Raw genomic sequence first — 13,603 nt, 5'->3', positions numbered from 1 at the left:
TGCTAGATTTGGCACAACCAACGTGATGCTTCATGACCATGACTGAAATACTGCTGTCCACAGAGACTCCCCTAAACTGGGAGTGTGCAGCAGCTGTCTGACTGACGGGCTTGTGGCAGGACCACCATTGTCACTGCTGCTTTTTCCCTGGAGACCCTGCAGTTAACAAGGTTTTGATGGAGCACAGCTGGAATGCCAGTGCTCCCTGCTACAGCGCTTGCCCAGCGTTTGGGAGCTTCAGCCCTCATGGCCTGGGATGCCTTCGTCACGCTGCTGTGTTCAGCTGATGCCACAGTCACCTCCTGGTGCTTTGTCACCTCCCAAAGGCACTGGTCATGCACACATTTCCTCAACAGGCCTGTGTTTTTTTACTTGCTTCAGCCAAAATAAATAAATAAATAAATAAAGGTGAATTTATTCTTTCTTCGAAAAAGAGCAAGCGATAACACAAAGCAGTCTGTGGTAGAGGGATGCCATGTTGGTTAAGTGTAATGTGACTGCTGTTACCACCGCTGCTTCCAAGTTGGGGCTGCTGCTGCAGCTCCAGGCTCCACTTGCAACTCATGTTAAGCTTCCTCTGACTTTCTTCCCTGCCTCTCTTCAGATTTTAAAAGGGATCCAAGTGTGGAGGAAAGCTTTAAAAGGGAAAAGAATTGAAGTTCTCCTCATTTCTACAGACATTAATCGAAGACAAATATTTTTAATGTAAGAACGTGGCAGTTTTGTAACGATGACTATATGACTATATGAGGAGTTGCATGCAGCCCACAGAAACCCGATTAGGATGCTTTCAGATAAGCTATTTGACATTTTCACTGACTTCCAACTTACTGAGCAACTTTTTCAGCTTTTTGTAGTGACAATACCCAGAAATGAGCTTGTTTAGTCCCTGTACTATCTATCTACATCAAATTAGATACAAGTTCTGGTTTTGATAAATGAAAGCTGAAAAGAACATCCAAGCAAACAAGCTTTTCCACACCCTCTGTCTCTGTCCCGGCCCAGCATCTCAAGGTGTGATGCTCATTTCGTGCTCTCTGGAACAGGACCATGGCTGACAAAGCCGGATTCCTTCTGGCATTCCCATTCATGCATTCTGTCAAACAGCATTTCCTTTGATTTTATCAAGACCGTCTTGACTGTGATCTTCAAAGCAATTAATTCAGTGTTCCATGATTGCAGCTGCTGAATAATTGTTTGTTAGAGTATTTTCTTTCCCAGGCAAGAGATGTAAAATAGTTGCTCTACTCAATAAACAACTTGTCAAATGTGATTAGGTAATGGAACTGTAATCACGCAGTAGCTTAAAGGTAAGGATTTGGTAAGTGCTATGTGAAAATGCATATTTAAATTAAAGCTATAGGAGAAGATTTTCCCATAGGAAATCTTGCTATCAATGCTGAAATAGACTATTTACCATTCATAATGATTAACTATAGATCATTAATTAAAGAAAACAAGAGATTAGTCATCAAGCATTTCAAATTAAAGATGCATTGATTGTTTGAGTTACTTTTAGGTCGAGCTGGGAGATCAGGTTAGCACACGGGTCCCTGTGCCTGAGCTGGCCTTCCCATGTAAACCGATATGCAGAAGGAAAAGCCTGTTAAAATTAAGGCCAAGATTTACTGGCCAGTCTTAAGCTCCAAGAGCCTGAAATTTGATCCTGTGTTGCTAGTCATCAGCCTGGTAATTCTCCGTATCATTCTTGGTAAGATGCATGCTGAGAAGCAAGACACAGCAAAACAGAGGACTCCAGCCTGATATTTCGTGGCAGAGAGGGAACCTCTTATTTTTGGCAAACAACCGCTAAATTCCAAGCTAAATGCAGTTACAGTGAATATGCATTAAAGCTCAAAAAGCTAATTAATTTGCTTGTTCTCATCTCTCAATATGGAATTTACCTTTCTGCCAGTCTTTAGAAGAAACCACAAGCAAACCTACAGTGGCATCTGCTGAAAACTGAAGCCCCATGACAAGGAATCTTGCAAAGTCTTTTTTTTCCCCCACCTCATTTGGGAAATGTACATTCAATGATATTGTTTCTTAAAAGAGAGTTCCTTGCCAGAAAAAAAAAAAAAAAAAAAAAACCTTTTTTTTTCTTTTTGGTTAAAAGCTGTATCTATTATAGAAATTTAATTCTCCATTTGGGAATTACAAGCAGTAATACAATAATAATAGTTGTTGGTTACCACATGCTAATTTCAAACTATTCAAGGCAGCTGCCTTCTGCTTTCTGTGCACTCTCTTAGCATCAGACTCCGATATAAAGCGAACTTACCTTAAACTGTCTGTCAGATTGGACTATTCTTTTAACGTTATTTAGCTGTTACTTACATTATGTAATAGCAACTGGGGGAATTTAATTACTAAGCCACATATGAAAAATAAGACTTCAGCTTACAACTTTCAAGTATATTAAGTATATCAAGTATATTAAGTATTTCAAGTATATCAAGTATACTACCTACTAGTAGAAAATGGGTACCAAGGCACATAACGCTGGGCAAGGGAGATGCCAAGGCCACCTCCCCAGAAACACACACGCACAGTCAGAGGCTGTGGGGATCATTGCTGCTGGTAGACCAAAACCTCCTCTTTTTTTGTTTGCTTTTTGGAGGCCGGGGGAGGCAAAGCTGTCATGAGCTCAGCAAGAGCTCACCTCCCCGAGAGCTGCCAGGATGAGACGCAGCCACCTTCCCAAGGACATGGGCGTTTTGGTGGCCTCATATCACAGCTTGTGGCCCACCTTTACCTCAGGGGAGGGAAGATGCCAACGGTGGGCATGTTAGCCACCATTAGACTCGTTTCCTCAGGTCCCTGATGCTCAGCTACCCTTCACAGAGCCTTGAGTTCCTCATTCCTCTCAGCCCCACCTCGGTGACTCCCTGTGGTATCTAAGGACACTGGTTACCTCAGGGAGTGTTTCAAGGTACTGATCCTTTTAAAAGTGTGCAGATTAGCCAAATCATCACATAATCATGTGCATAAACATGCATAAATGCATAAAATCATATCATCATCTGATCACATATATAAAAATACTAACTGCAGGACTCCAGCAGCTGGTGTTAGATGAGGCAGGTGGCCAAATATCACAAGGCTTGCAATAAGATCCCCAAAGCCAGCGCAACCAAGATTAGCACCAGGTCACTCCTCCAGGTAGCTGCATTGTTCACGAGGATGTGTGCCAGGGTTTTCCTTGAAGGCCACTTGCTGAAGCAAAGGCCTAGGTCACGTCTGTGCCTGCACGCTGCTTGCAAGCCCCACTCGTGCTGGTTAGTATGCAGCTGGTGCGGTTCACCAGCTCTGCCAAACAGAGCGTTTTAATTCTCCCTCACTGGAGAGAGGAAACTTCTAAACAAGACCATGGTTAATGAAAAAAAAAAGCAAACAAAATTAAAAGAGGGATAATAACAAACCTCAGTGAAAGTGAAACGATGAAGATTTATGAGGATTTCTATGAATTCCTCACATTCATTCAACCCAGGACTACACAAATTTCAGCATGCTGCATGCCTGCTAATGAAAGCAGCCGTGTTCGTGCATTCTCTGACACCGCCTGCGTGCCGGATGCTCGGTGCAGGAGGCCTGTTTGCCAGGACAAGCAGCCCCAGGCCCAGAAGCGTGGGACCACCGAGCAGAGCTGGAGCGCGCGGTAAGGCACCACAAGCATATCTGTTTTTTTCACAATTCTGCATGAAGAGACCCTTTGGACCTGCTGCCAGTGGTGGAAATGAGAGGAAAGATGCTCACCACACAGGTAAGTTAGCTGTTTTTTTTTTTTTTTTTTTTTTTTTTTTTTTCCAGCTGCACAACAAGTGAGCCATAGAAACGTATGCCAGGGAAGTGAGGTCTCCTCCATGCACATAGCTGCCTCTCATTTGCAAAGAAGCCAAGCCAATGAAGCCTGCTCTGGTCAGACTTTATATCTGCTTAAGTGCAGATAGCTAGATACACAGGGAGTGAAATGAAGGCACAACCAACTCCATGGCTGAGTACAAATTCTCTTTTCTTACCACACTCAAGCTGGATAAATCAAAGTTTCCCTGGGAGAGCCGACTAGATCACTTTCAGCAATGTTCGCTGTAGCCCAGAAGAGCTTTGTCAGGCTGTTGCTTTCCTCCTGTTCTCTTCACAGCGTTGATGCTGTTGGTCAGTGAAATGCTGTGCCAACACTCAGTCTTCCCATGCTCCCACAGTAGTAAGCACAAGCCAAGCTGCATTAAAGGTGCCCTCAGTCTGCTTGAAATTAAAACTTGTTGGAGTACATCTGCTTTAACACATCTTTTTTTCTGGAGAGAGTCCAGTGGAGGACAAGTGCCCAGGTCAGCTGTGAGACATTTGCAGTGAACAGTCTCCATCCAAAACTCTGGCCTTGAATGACACCCCTGCACCCCCATGGCAGCAGGAGCAGCTGTTTGAGCTTGAAGAACAAAAACGCCATCTGAGTTCAACAGACAAGCACAGGCTTTTTACAGGCGTGCTCTGAGACCAACCTCTGCTGGTGTCTAGCAGCTCAACTTTGCCCTGACCCCTTGTGCTTGGCCTTCTCCACCAAACTCTCTGTGCCACTGCGGGTGTTAGCAGTTGGCTAGTTTGGTAGTGCGAGCTGGGAGAAGTCATGTTCACAGCACAGCTCTTACATGGTTATCTTTGTACTTTTGGTCAGAGAGCTCTCCTACATGGTGTGTTTCAGGATAACAGGTAGAAGTGTAGATAACAGGTAGAGATGGGCAGAGCTGTTACCCGAGCACAGAAATGTCTCACCCTTTGCAAACAGGCCGATTCTTGTGACCACCTAGAAGCTGCCAGTGGCAAACCCCATAGGCTGCTCACCTGACCAGGACAACCATGTTGGTGAAGGGATGCTCACCCGGCCAGGGGCTTGCTCATTTGCTGGCTGCATGCTCTGCACTGGCCGACCTGAGGGCCCTGATAGACATGCTGCAGCAGGGTGCTCCTAAGAGGTCCCCGCTGGGCTCCAAATGGCCTGGGACATGGCGATGGGCATGGACACCACAGCATTGGGTGCTCTGCTCTGTATGGTGCTCTGCTTTGACAAGTACAGCCTGCTTTTGGGAGCTCTAATCAGCCCAGACAGGAGCTTCTCTGGTTCATGCAGCTGGTTCAGAGCTGTGGAAGCACCTACAGATGGTGCTGGCTGTACCGGAGGGCAGCGTACTGCCACAATGAGATGCTGCTGAAGAAAAGGGTTGTCATGGCTCTGTTGTGCTAGGGGGATGATGGTCCTCTGGTGGCACTGAGCTCAGAAGGATGTCAAGGTCTTGGGGCAGCCTTGCCCTGCCAACCCTACTACACAGAGAGGGCTTCCTGAGAGAAAAAGGAAGCCGTCAGAACAGGAAAGATTGGAGAGCACGTATTCTTGGTGGACAGAAAAATCGGCCACTGATCCGTTAAAAAAAGAACGGTGGAAGAGACTCTTTAGCTACAAAAGCAGTAGATAGTTCCTGTTGCTATTGGCCATAAACTTCACAAGTGTGTGTCTGTGTGAGGAATTCATGGACGTTACTAAGAAATCGTCACTGCCGGTGGAGCCAGGCCAAGTTATTTTCCATTGTTGAAGTATTTCACCACAATTTATTACTTTGACCTTGCTGTCTGTACTCTTGGTTTCCCCTGTCTTTCTCAGCATCCAGAGACTACCAGCATCTTGCTGTGCCCACTCAGATTGCTAGTAACTTTGGGGAAGCTGCTGGTCTTGCTATGTTCCTCTAGAGCTCACACACAGCTCTATCAGCTCGTCTGAGTCACTGTGCAATGAGGCAGCAAAGCAACAGAGCATACAGCAATACTGTGTAATTAAAAAACACGTTGTTTTGGGAAAGAATAAGAGGCAATAAAAATCAATAATGTATCCAAAGCCAGCTACTTCAGACTGAGGAGGGGCTTGGAAGAGCAGGGCCAGCATAGCCCTGGCACAGTACAAGCCTTGGTAGCAGGAGGGCAGAGCAGGAACGCGGCTTCTCCAGCTGGCACAGGGGAGTTGGAGAGGCTCCAAGTCACCTTGTTTCTTTATTTGAAGTATTCAGTGCGCAGCTGTAATTCCATTGCATCTGTTCCATATGGAGATCCAGCCTAATTCTAATAGCTTGCACCTCCTGCTGCCCTCCTCGGGATGTTTATTACACAGCCTTAGAGGGGCCCATCCGAAAAGCTACAGCTGGACAGTGTTGGGAACCGCTGGTCTCTGTCTTGCCAATTTCAGTCTTTTGATTCACACATTTCCTGCAAAAGCACCCTGAAGCAAGCAGGATGGATAATCAATAGGTGCTATAAGGCGAGCCATTTAGTGGACCTCCGCCTGAACTTGGATAAATCATTTGACCTCCTTCTGCCTCCATCAATCCTGTTGTAAAAGTAGCTTAATGCTGGCTCTCAATGAGGAACAGATGCTCCTCCTGAGCAGAGCTACCCTGCCTCTGTTACAAGCGGGGTGGGATAAACAAACAAACACACATTCAAAGGAAGCCAGCGAAAAGCACAACAGAAAGCAGGGGAGTCGGTGTCTGCCTCTGCACGCGCTGGCGGTACGCAGAGGGCTGAAACCTGGATGCATTTCATGCCACACTTTACATTACTGGAAAAAAAATGCCCTACCCATTGGCATACATAAGTCTTTTTGACTTAGTGTCCCTGCCTTCCCCTGCTTCAGGGCCAGTTTCTTTACCGCTGCAGTTCAGATCCTTCTCTTTTGCTTTTTATAGCTGTTTTGTACAAGCTTGGAAAGGAGTAGCATCAATAGCAGCCTTGTAAGAGGTCTGGTTCGGCTCTGAAGCCTGTCCACACTGGCATGGATTTGGCTGATCTCATTGAGGTAGACTCATAATTTGGTGGTTTATTGTCAGGTTTTATTTATTTCAAATTTATTTTATGTCAGTTATTGGTTAATATTTGGTTGGGTTGCAATATAGCTGCAGGTGGGAAAAATGTAATCCACCATCTCCATCCCTTGCTTTCATATCAGACAGAACTGTAGCTGAATGAACGATCTGCTTTGCCTGATTCAAAACCTACCATAAAGGAAAAAAGCAAAGTGCAGCACTTTTTTCCAGACACCCCTCTCTTATTCTTCAGCAGGGAACAGAACTTTACTGTGAGATAAAGTCCTGAGACAGGAAGTTCGTAATGAAAAAGCAGGTGGAGGCTCAGCCCCAGCGTGATTCAGCAACACATTCCGGTTTCTGCTGATGGGTGATACTTCTTGCAAGTATCAAGAGACAAAGTGTTTGAGAGAACACAAAGTTTTTACCTTCAGGTTTCACTTTCCGCACAGGTTACCTCAACCCACGGCTGCTTCAGGCACATGTTGCATTTGCATTCATCAGAACTACACCCAGACAGAGGTTTGTCCCTCTGCAGGTACCTTACTTGACTCAAAACCCAATAGAGTTGTTTTTTTTTTTAAAATCTCTTTTAAGCTCCGTTTTGAGTAGTAAATGCTGCAAGATAAAAGAACAACACACAAGCACAGTATACAGGCCTAAGTGGGCTCCTAGGAATGGTGATACTCGACATTTCCTTATGAAAATGATTGTCTCCAGTCTACAGCTGAGACAAAAGCTCAGGAAGCAGCCATGGCCAGCCTTTGTAAGGCACAGGGACACAGCTGAAATCTTCAACATGGACGCTGCCTGCTGCAGACTGTGAGCTGTCTGACTGCCTATAGACAGCAGCCTTCACACATGATGTAAAAACAACCTTTTAGAACAACCTGAGGAAGAGGAAAGTACCCTTAATGAGCCATAGTTGAGCCCATCCTTGTAGGAGCCCATCTAGGTATTAGAAGTATTTGGGAGATTATGATGACAATATGGGAATGATGGAATTTGGGAAATTCTGATGAAAGCAAACAGTAATGATTACGATATGTGTGATGTGCTGCTCACCACCAAGCAGATACTGGCGGTACAGAATGACAGACTGCACCTGGAGGCCTGGAGTCCCTGCGTATTAATAACCTCAAGTCCAACTACTCAGCACTGCATGAAGAAACTGGAATAAAGCCACCACCTCTCCCTCTGGTGGGACAGAGGTGCTCGGTTTGTAGCAGCAGACGGGAAGGACTGATCCTGCTCACGGCTGTGCCTGCAGCCCTGGCGTGTCCCCACTCTGTCCCACAGCCCTGCAGCAGCCTGAGCTGTGCGCTGCTGCTGCTGCCTGCCCCTGTCCTCAGCTTCTCACTCCCCAGCCTACATCACCAATGGCTTTTTCCCCAACCCTAGCCCCACTATAACTGTACTCAGTCAGGAAGAATAGAGTCGAATTCTTCATTTCTGAATCGCAGTCACCATGAGAAAACATCACCAGCTCCTTGTGGAAAGCCATGCTTGCAGAACCGCAATGGGCCCTCTTACCTCATTTCTCTCATGGAAGATGCTGTGTTCTCAGTATCTGAGAGGTTAACAGATATTCTCTTTTCTGCATTATTTTGTATTGCTCTCACTTTCTTACTTATGAGACATTTAGAAAATGATTTTTCCCGTCATCCATCTGGCACGAGCCAAGGTGTAGGACCCCTTCTACACATGCGGCAGTGGCACTGAGCACACGTACACTCGCTCTATATGTTAGTGCTGTATATAAATCAATATTTTTCACTCCCTATTGATTTCTTTCTCCATCAGAAATTCAGCTCTCATCTAGCTACAGTTCCTCAAATGCCACAGGCAGCTGGGGGACGTGGCTGGGAGGGTGGCAGCGCCCTGGCAGCAAAGCCCAGCAGCTGCAGGACAAAGCAAATACGCTGCAGCACTTGGCCATACGAATTTTCTAAGCTTGGTTTCCTCAGGAAATGCTGCTTATGCAGTCATGGTGTGTTTCTGTGTGTGCCTGAGCATTTCGATTTGTCCATCAGTTTCTTCCAAAGAAATTTTAAAACTAGCAATACCAAAATACCCTGGTAAACAATCCCAGCCCCAGGGGTGGAGGAGCAGCTGCTCAGAGGTAAACATGTTCCCATTTGGGCATTAGGAAATGGCCAGGCTGCAGAGAGGGGAGACAGCTTGTAGCCACTGTGGGGAAAGGTGAAGTGCAAGAGCAGCCCTTACAGGCACCAGCGAGCCCACGGAGGATGTCCCCACAGCTCAGCTCAGGCTGGTGGTGAGGAGCTTGCCCCTTCTGAAGTGGCAGCACAAAACCCACCAGGAGAAGGCAGCCCATCGGAAAGTGACCACATAGCCATGCTGCAATCTGCCCTGCTTGTTCACAACTCCACAAGCACGGAGAAAAGCCTTTCCCCACCAAAACCTCACTGTCTCACTGTTCCAGGTGAGCACTGAGAAAAACATCTACTTTATGTTCTTCAAAGGAGTTTCCCAGCCAAGACAATGGATTTGCAGACCCAGCAGAAAGCATCCTCTGCCTCTCCTTTGTTAATTTTCTGGGGGAGAGGATGGGGAGGGTAAGGAGACCTGACTGGGACTGGCTGGCAATTGGGCTGGAGCTGTTTCAGATTCATGTTTTCCCGCATTACAAGAAATCAGAAGTGGCACAGATTTTTTGTACCTCTTTTGTAGGTCACCTTCAATAAAAATGTTAATAACGCTTGCTATCTGTATATCTGAAATCTAATACGGTAACTCTGTAATTCACTGTCTTTATCGGCCTTCTTTAATGTATAATTTAATGCCTGTATAACTATTTTGTTTGGGTATGACTCTCAGAATTACGACTTTAAAAAAAAAAACTGTATGCTAGTTAACTACTTTTTATGGAAAGTATTTCTTTCATGTTATTTTAAAACCATGGAGCCTGGGGAAGAATTTTATGGACCACAGAACCTTGCAGGGTAGTTAATTTCTGTTTGAGCTGGTTTCTCTGCTATTTTAAAAAGTGCCATCAAGATCATCGCTATTTCTCTTGGTTGGGTGCCAGCTGACTATTCTGCAGTTGCAACACATCCTTGTGCTGCTAGTAAAGTGGGCAAATAGTAAATATGGGAGCTGAAAGTGGAGCTGGCGGCATGGCACCTGGCAGCAGGGCCGCAGCAGGGCCGCAGCAGGACCACAGCAGGCAGCAGGGAAAGGACGAAGCCTTCACCCACTGGGATGAGCAGCCCTGTGCCTTAGTGTTGTGATGCTGGACAGGGGACAGCAAAACACAGGGTTTCAGGGAGGGCCTGGGGGAAATCTGACTCTTTTCATGAGTGCCTGAGCTCAGGAGGCCCAAATAATTGCAAAACAGCCATGCAACTAAAAAAAAAAAAGCTAAAAACACCCCACCATTTTTTTCTCCCATGTTCAGATGGGCATGAACTATTTCAGCCAAGAAACTGGGGAAATATATAACAATAAAGGCAGCTCCTGTACCCTCTGCCACTGGGTCCCATCCCAGCTCTCCCACCGGCTTGGAGCTGGGGCTGCAGGAGCCCACATCGCCCCATGAAAGCTGCTTTCTTCCTGCAGGCAGTGACTGGGTCTCAGTCACGTGTGTGCTGCAGACTCAATGGGCATGTGGGTCCTCGTTGTGTTTGTGTTAGATCAGAGTAAATGCTCTCAGCTTTAAAAGCAGTAATTGGGTGGTTAGATGAGCCCTAGGCAAGCTCAAGCTATGCACTAAATATTCTGCCTTTTGTTTCATAATGAATTATTTCGTGTATCTAAGCAAAGCATTTTTTTTTGTCTTTTCTCTGCAGTTTGTTCCTAGCCTACTTGTGGGTGTGTGTTGAAATCTTTGCCTTTTGCTTACGAGGTCAAGTGCTTTAATCAGAAGCAAAAAATTCGCATGCTTTAGTCCTAAATTCTCTGAGTGGCTGCCAAATATAATTAGAAACAAATGGCTTTATTCCTCATTTGAGAGCTCCACAGACACTGGAGGTGGGGGGGGAGCTTTCTTCACCCGGCTGTGTTTTGGGGAGCTTGCAAACACAAACACCGCCATGGAAAGACTTGGTAAGAGGGGAATGCTCTGCTCAGAGGCATTGAGCTGGTGGAGCCCAGCCATCAGGAAGGCGTGCGATGGCAGCGGGAGGCCATGGGGGCAAGGACCTGGCAGGGTTTGGGAACCTCAAAACGTGCACTGGGCCGCAGGACCCAGGGGGGGCAGTGGGGCCACCCTGCTGGGGCACCATTCACTGAGGAGGCTTCCTGGGCAGCTCCTCACTAATGGCCTCCCCCAGGGCAGGGCTGTGTCTCGCAGCAGGAGCAGTGTTACTGGGGCACAGAACGCACCGGGGATAACAGGACATGACTTTGATAGCATGCCCACTTGACATGGTGGCATAGATACTTGCTATTGAATTTCAGACTTTTTTACACACAGCATCACAGGATATCAGACCTCCAGTAGGTAAGCCCCAACTAGATACACAGGTAATTTATAAATTAAAAGCTCTTACTTTGTTCTAAGCAACACCAGTTAGCACCATTCACTGCAGATATTCCCTTCATCTCAGCTGAAACACACCTGGACTGCCTGCAAATTCAATTACAGCACATCTAGTTGTATCCTTGAACCATCCACCTGATGAAAGTGCAATAGTTTCTCAGATGAGAGTATTTTGCACCTAGAGCAGTTTCCAGAAAGTGTTTTCCCCTCTGTTAAGGGCCTAGTTTGCCTGTGGGTGCAACCATCCAAACCAGAGCTCATGAGCACCATGAGCTTCCTGCTCTGCAGGAAGCCTGGCAGGTATTAAGTCCTTACTGCAGTTTGTCATGGTGAGAGGTTTTTTGCTCAAGCTTCACACTGCAAAGCTTCTCATGTTGTTACATGTTAATTAAGCAATTCTTTCACCTCACCCAACTCCCCACCATGCTGTGTTTCTCTTGGCATGAAACACAGTCTGTCAGACCACCTTTAACATTGTTTGCAACCTGACCCCCAAAGACTTACCTTGTAGCTGAAGGTTTCCCTTTACCTTTGCCTTCTGCTCACCCCTTGGCAGCTGCTCTTTCCCTGTGGTGTTGACAGATCTCAGCTCCTGCCATGGCACCTGGCTCTGGCTGTCCTTGTGTGAGGAACAAGATGTCCAACCTTGGGGACACAGCCTGCAGCTCCTGAGCCCCAAAATGGTTGACCCTAAATAGGCAGGGGCCATTGTTCACCCCTCTGCTGCCTCCAAGTCTGACGGGGTTTGATACATATGCAAATATTTGGAAGGGACAACCTGGCTGCAGGTTTTAAACAGTAAACAGTTTGGGCGCCAAAATGGTGAAAGAGCGTCTCTTGCTGGCTCATGCAAGATGAAAATTTTTGCAGCAGCACCTCAGAGCATGGCGTCACCTCACGGCATTGTGTCACCTCATGGCATCAGCTCACGGCATTGTGTTACCTCATGGCATCACCTGACGGCACTGTGTCACCTCATGGCGTCACCTCATGGCATCACCTCACGGCACTGTGTCACCTCACAGCATGGCTCCACAGCCTGGCACAGCCCTGCAGCATCATGTCACCTCACAGCATCACCTCATGGCACGGTGTCAGCTCACGGCATGGCCTGGTGGCACAGGGTGGCCTGGGGCACGTCCACCCCCTCAGCCACGGAGCCGCACTGAGGGTGCCGCAGAGGGGGTTGGGGACAGCCCCTGCCACATACCTGGTCTGAGGGACATCCTGAGACATTGCTGAGGGTTGATTTTATTTCTGCAGGTCAGTTCCAGAGTGAAATGAGTGAAAATTGCAGGTTTTTGCCTCCCTTTTATCCTCTGTTGAGGACAGCCCCACGTGCCTGTCACCTCAGCCCCTGGCCGCCTCGCTGAAGGGAGGGGGGAGGGGTGAGGAGTCGCCATGAGGTGGCTGCTGGTCACCAGGAGTCTGCCAAGGGTTTTGTTGCTGATCACAGAAAAAAAGCTGTGGAGCAGCTCTGTCTCCTCAGGAGGAGGAGGAAGATTTTTTGTGGTAAATTCTCCAATGAAAGATTTTTTTTCTTTAATTTTCTGCTCATGGTGAGAAAAACCCTTCCAGGTCCTTGAAGCGCATTTTCCCCCAGTACAACGCCTTAGCATTACAGTGCTGGGTTTGTAACCCTCTTTTGGCACAGCAGAAGCAGAGGCTTGAGAGGACATGACGGTGCCACTGCTCCACTGCTGTGTCCCCAGCAGGGGCTGGCAGAAAGGGCAGTATGTGCTGTGGTGAGGGGACAGCTTCCCTGCTGCCACTGCTCAGGACCCGAGCCCTTGGTGTTTGCCTTCAGTGTCCCTGGGCAGGGCCATCCCTGCCCTACCCAGCTGCCACCATGACCCCAGCAGCCCATGGCAGCCACTTTGGGCTGTGCCCCAGGGCAGCAGCCTCCTGGCTCTCCCATGTAGCGGGGCTGCCAATGCCCCGGCAGAGACAGGGCTCGGGGCAGAGCTCTGCACCTGGGATAGGCCCACTCGGTTCCCAGTGCCCCACCAGAGGATGTCCCATCCCATGGCAGCTCCGGCTCATGCCTCAGGTAAGACACTAGATGGAGCATGTAACATTTTTAATACTTTTTTTTTTTTTTTTTAAATAATCCTGTGAAGGACAAATTGAAAAAGCTAACTGAAAACACAGCTGAAGCCACCACCAGCAGGCCTCATGTCCTGGAGACAGCCGCTGCATGGGCAGTGGTGCTGGGAGAGGCCCTCGGCCCCGCACAGCGGGGAGCAGAGCTCCT

At 47.5% G+C, this 13,603-nt stretch overlaps 1 long non-coding RNA gene across 2 annotated transcripts; it reads right to left on the bottom strand.

The window, feature by feature from the left end:
• Positions 1-2,469: 2,469 nt before the first annotated feature.
• LOC121073126 lies at positions 2,470-12,809 on the bottom strand. 2 transcript variants are annotated; one of them, XR_005821517.1, is made up of 3 exons: positions 12,417-12,809; positions 11,854-12,367; positions 2,470-11,436 (listed from the first exon to the last, which is right to left on the bottom strand). It is a non-coding gene; the product is annotated as an uncharacterized LOC121073126 (long non-coding RNA). The 2 variants fall into 2 exon arrangements; XR_005821516.1 differs by having other exon boundaries at positions 11,854-12,261; positions 12,350-12,800.
• Between the last annotated feature and the right edge of the window lie 794 nt (positions 12,810-13,603).

The sequence above is a fragment of the Cygnus olor genome, chromosome 7 (genome assembly GCF_009769625.2).
Source record: "Cygnus olor isolate bCygOlo1 chromosome 7, bCygOlo1.pri.v2, whole genome shotgun sequence".
NCBI classification, from domain to species: domain Eukaryota; kingdom Metazoa; phylum Chordata; class Aves; order Anseriformes; family Anatidae; genus Cygnus; species Cygnus olor.
The sequence above is the reverse complement of the archived record's forward strand: the minus strand, read 5'-3'. Positions and strand labels throughout refer to the sequence as shown.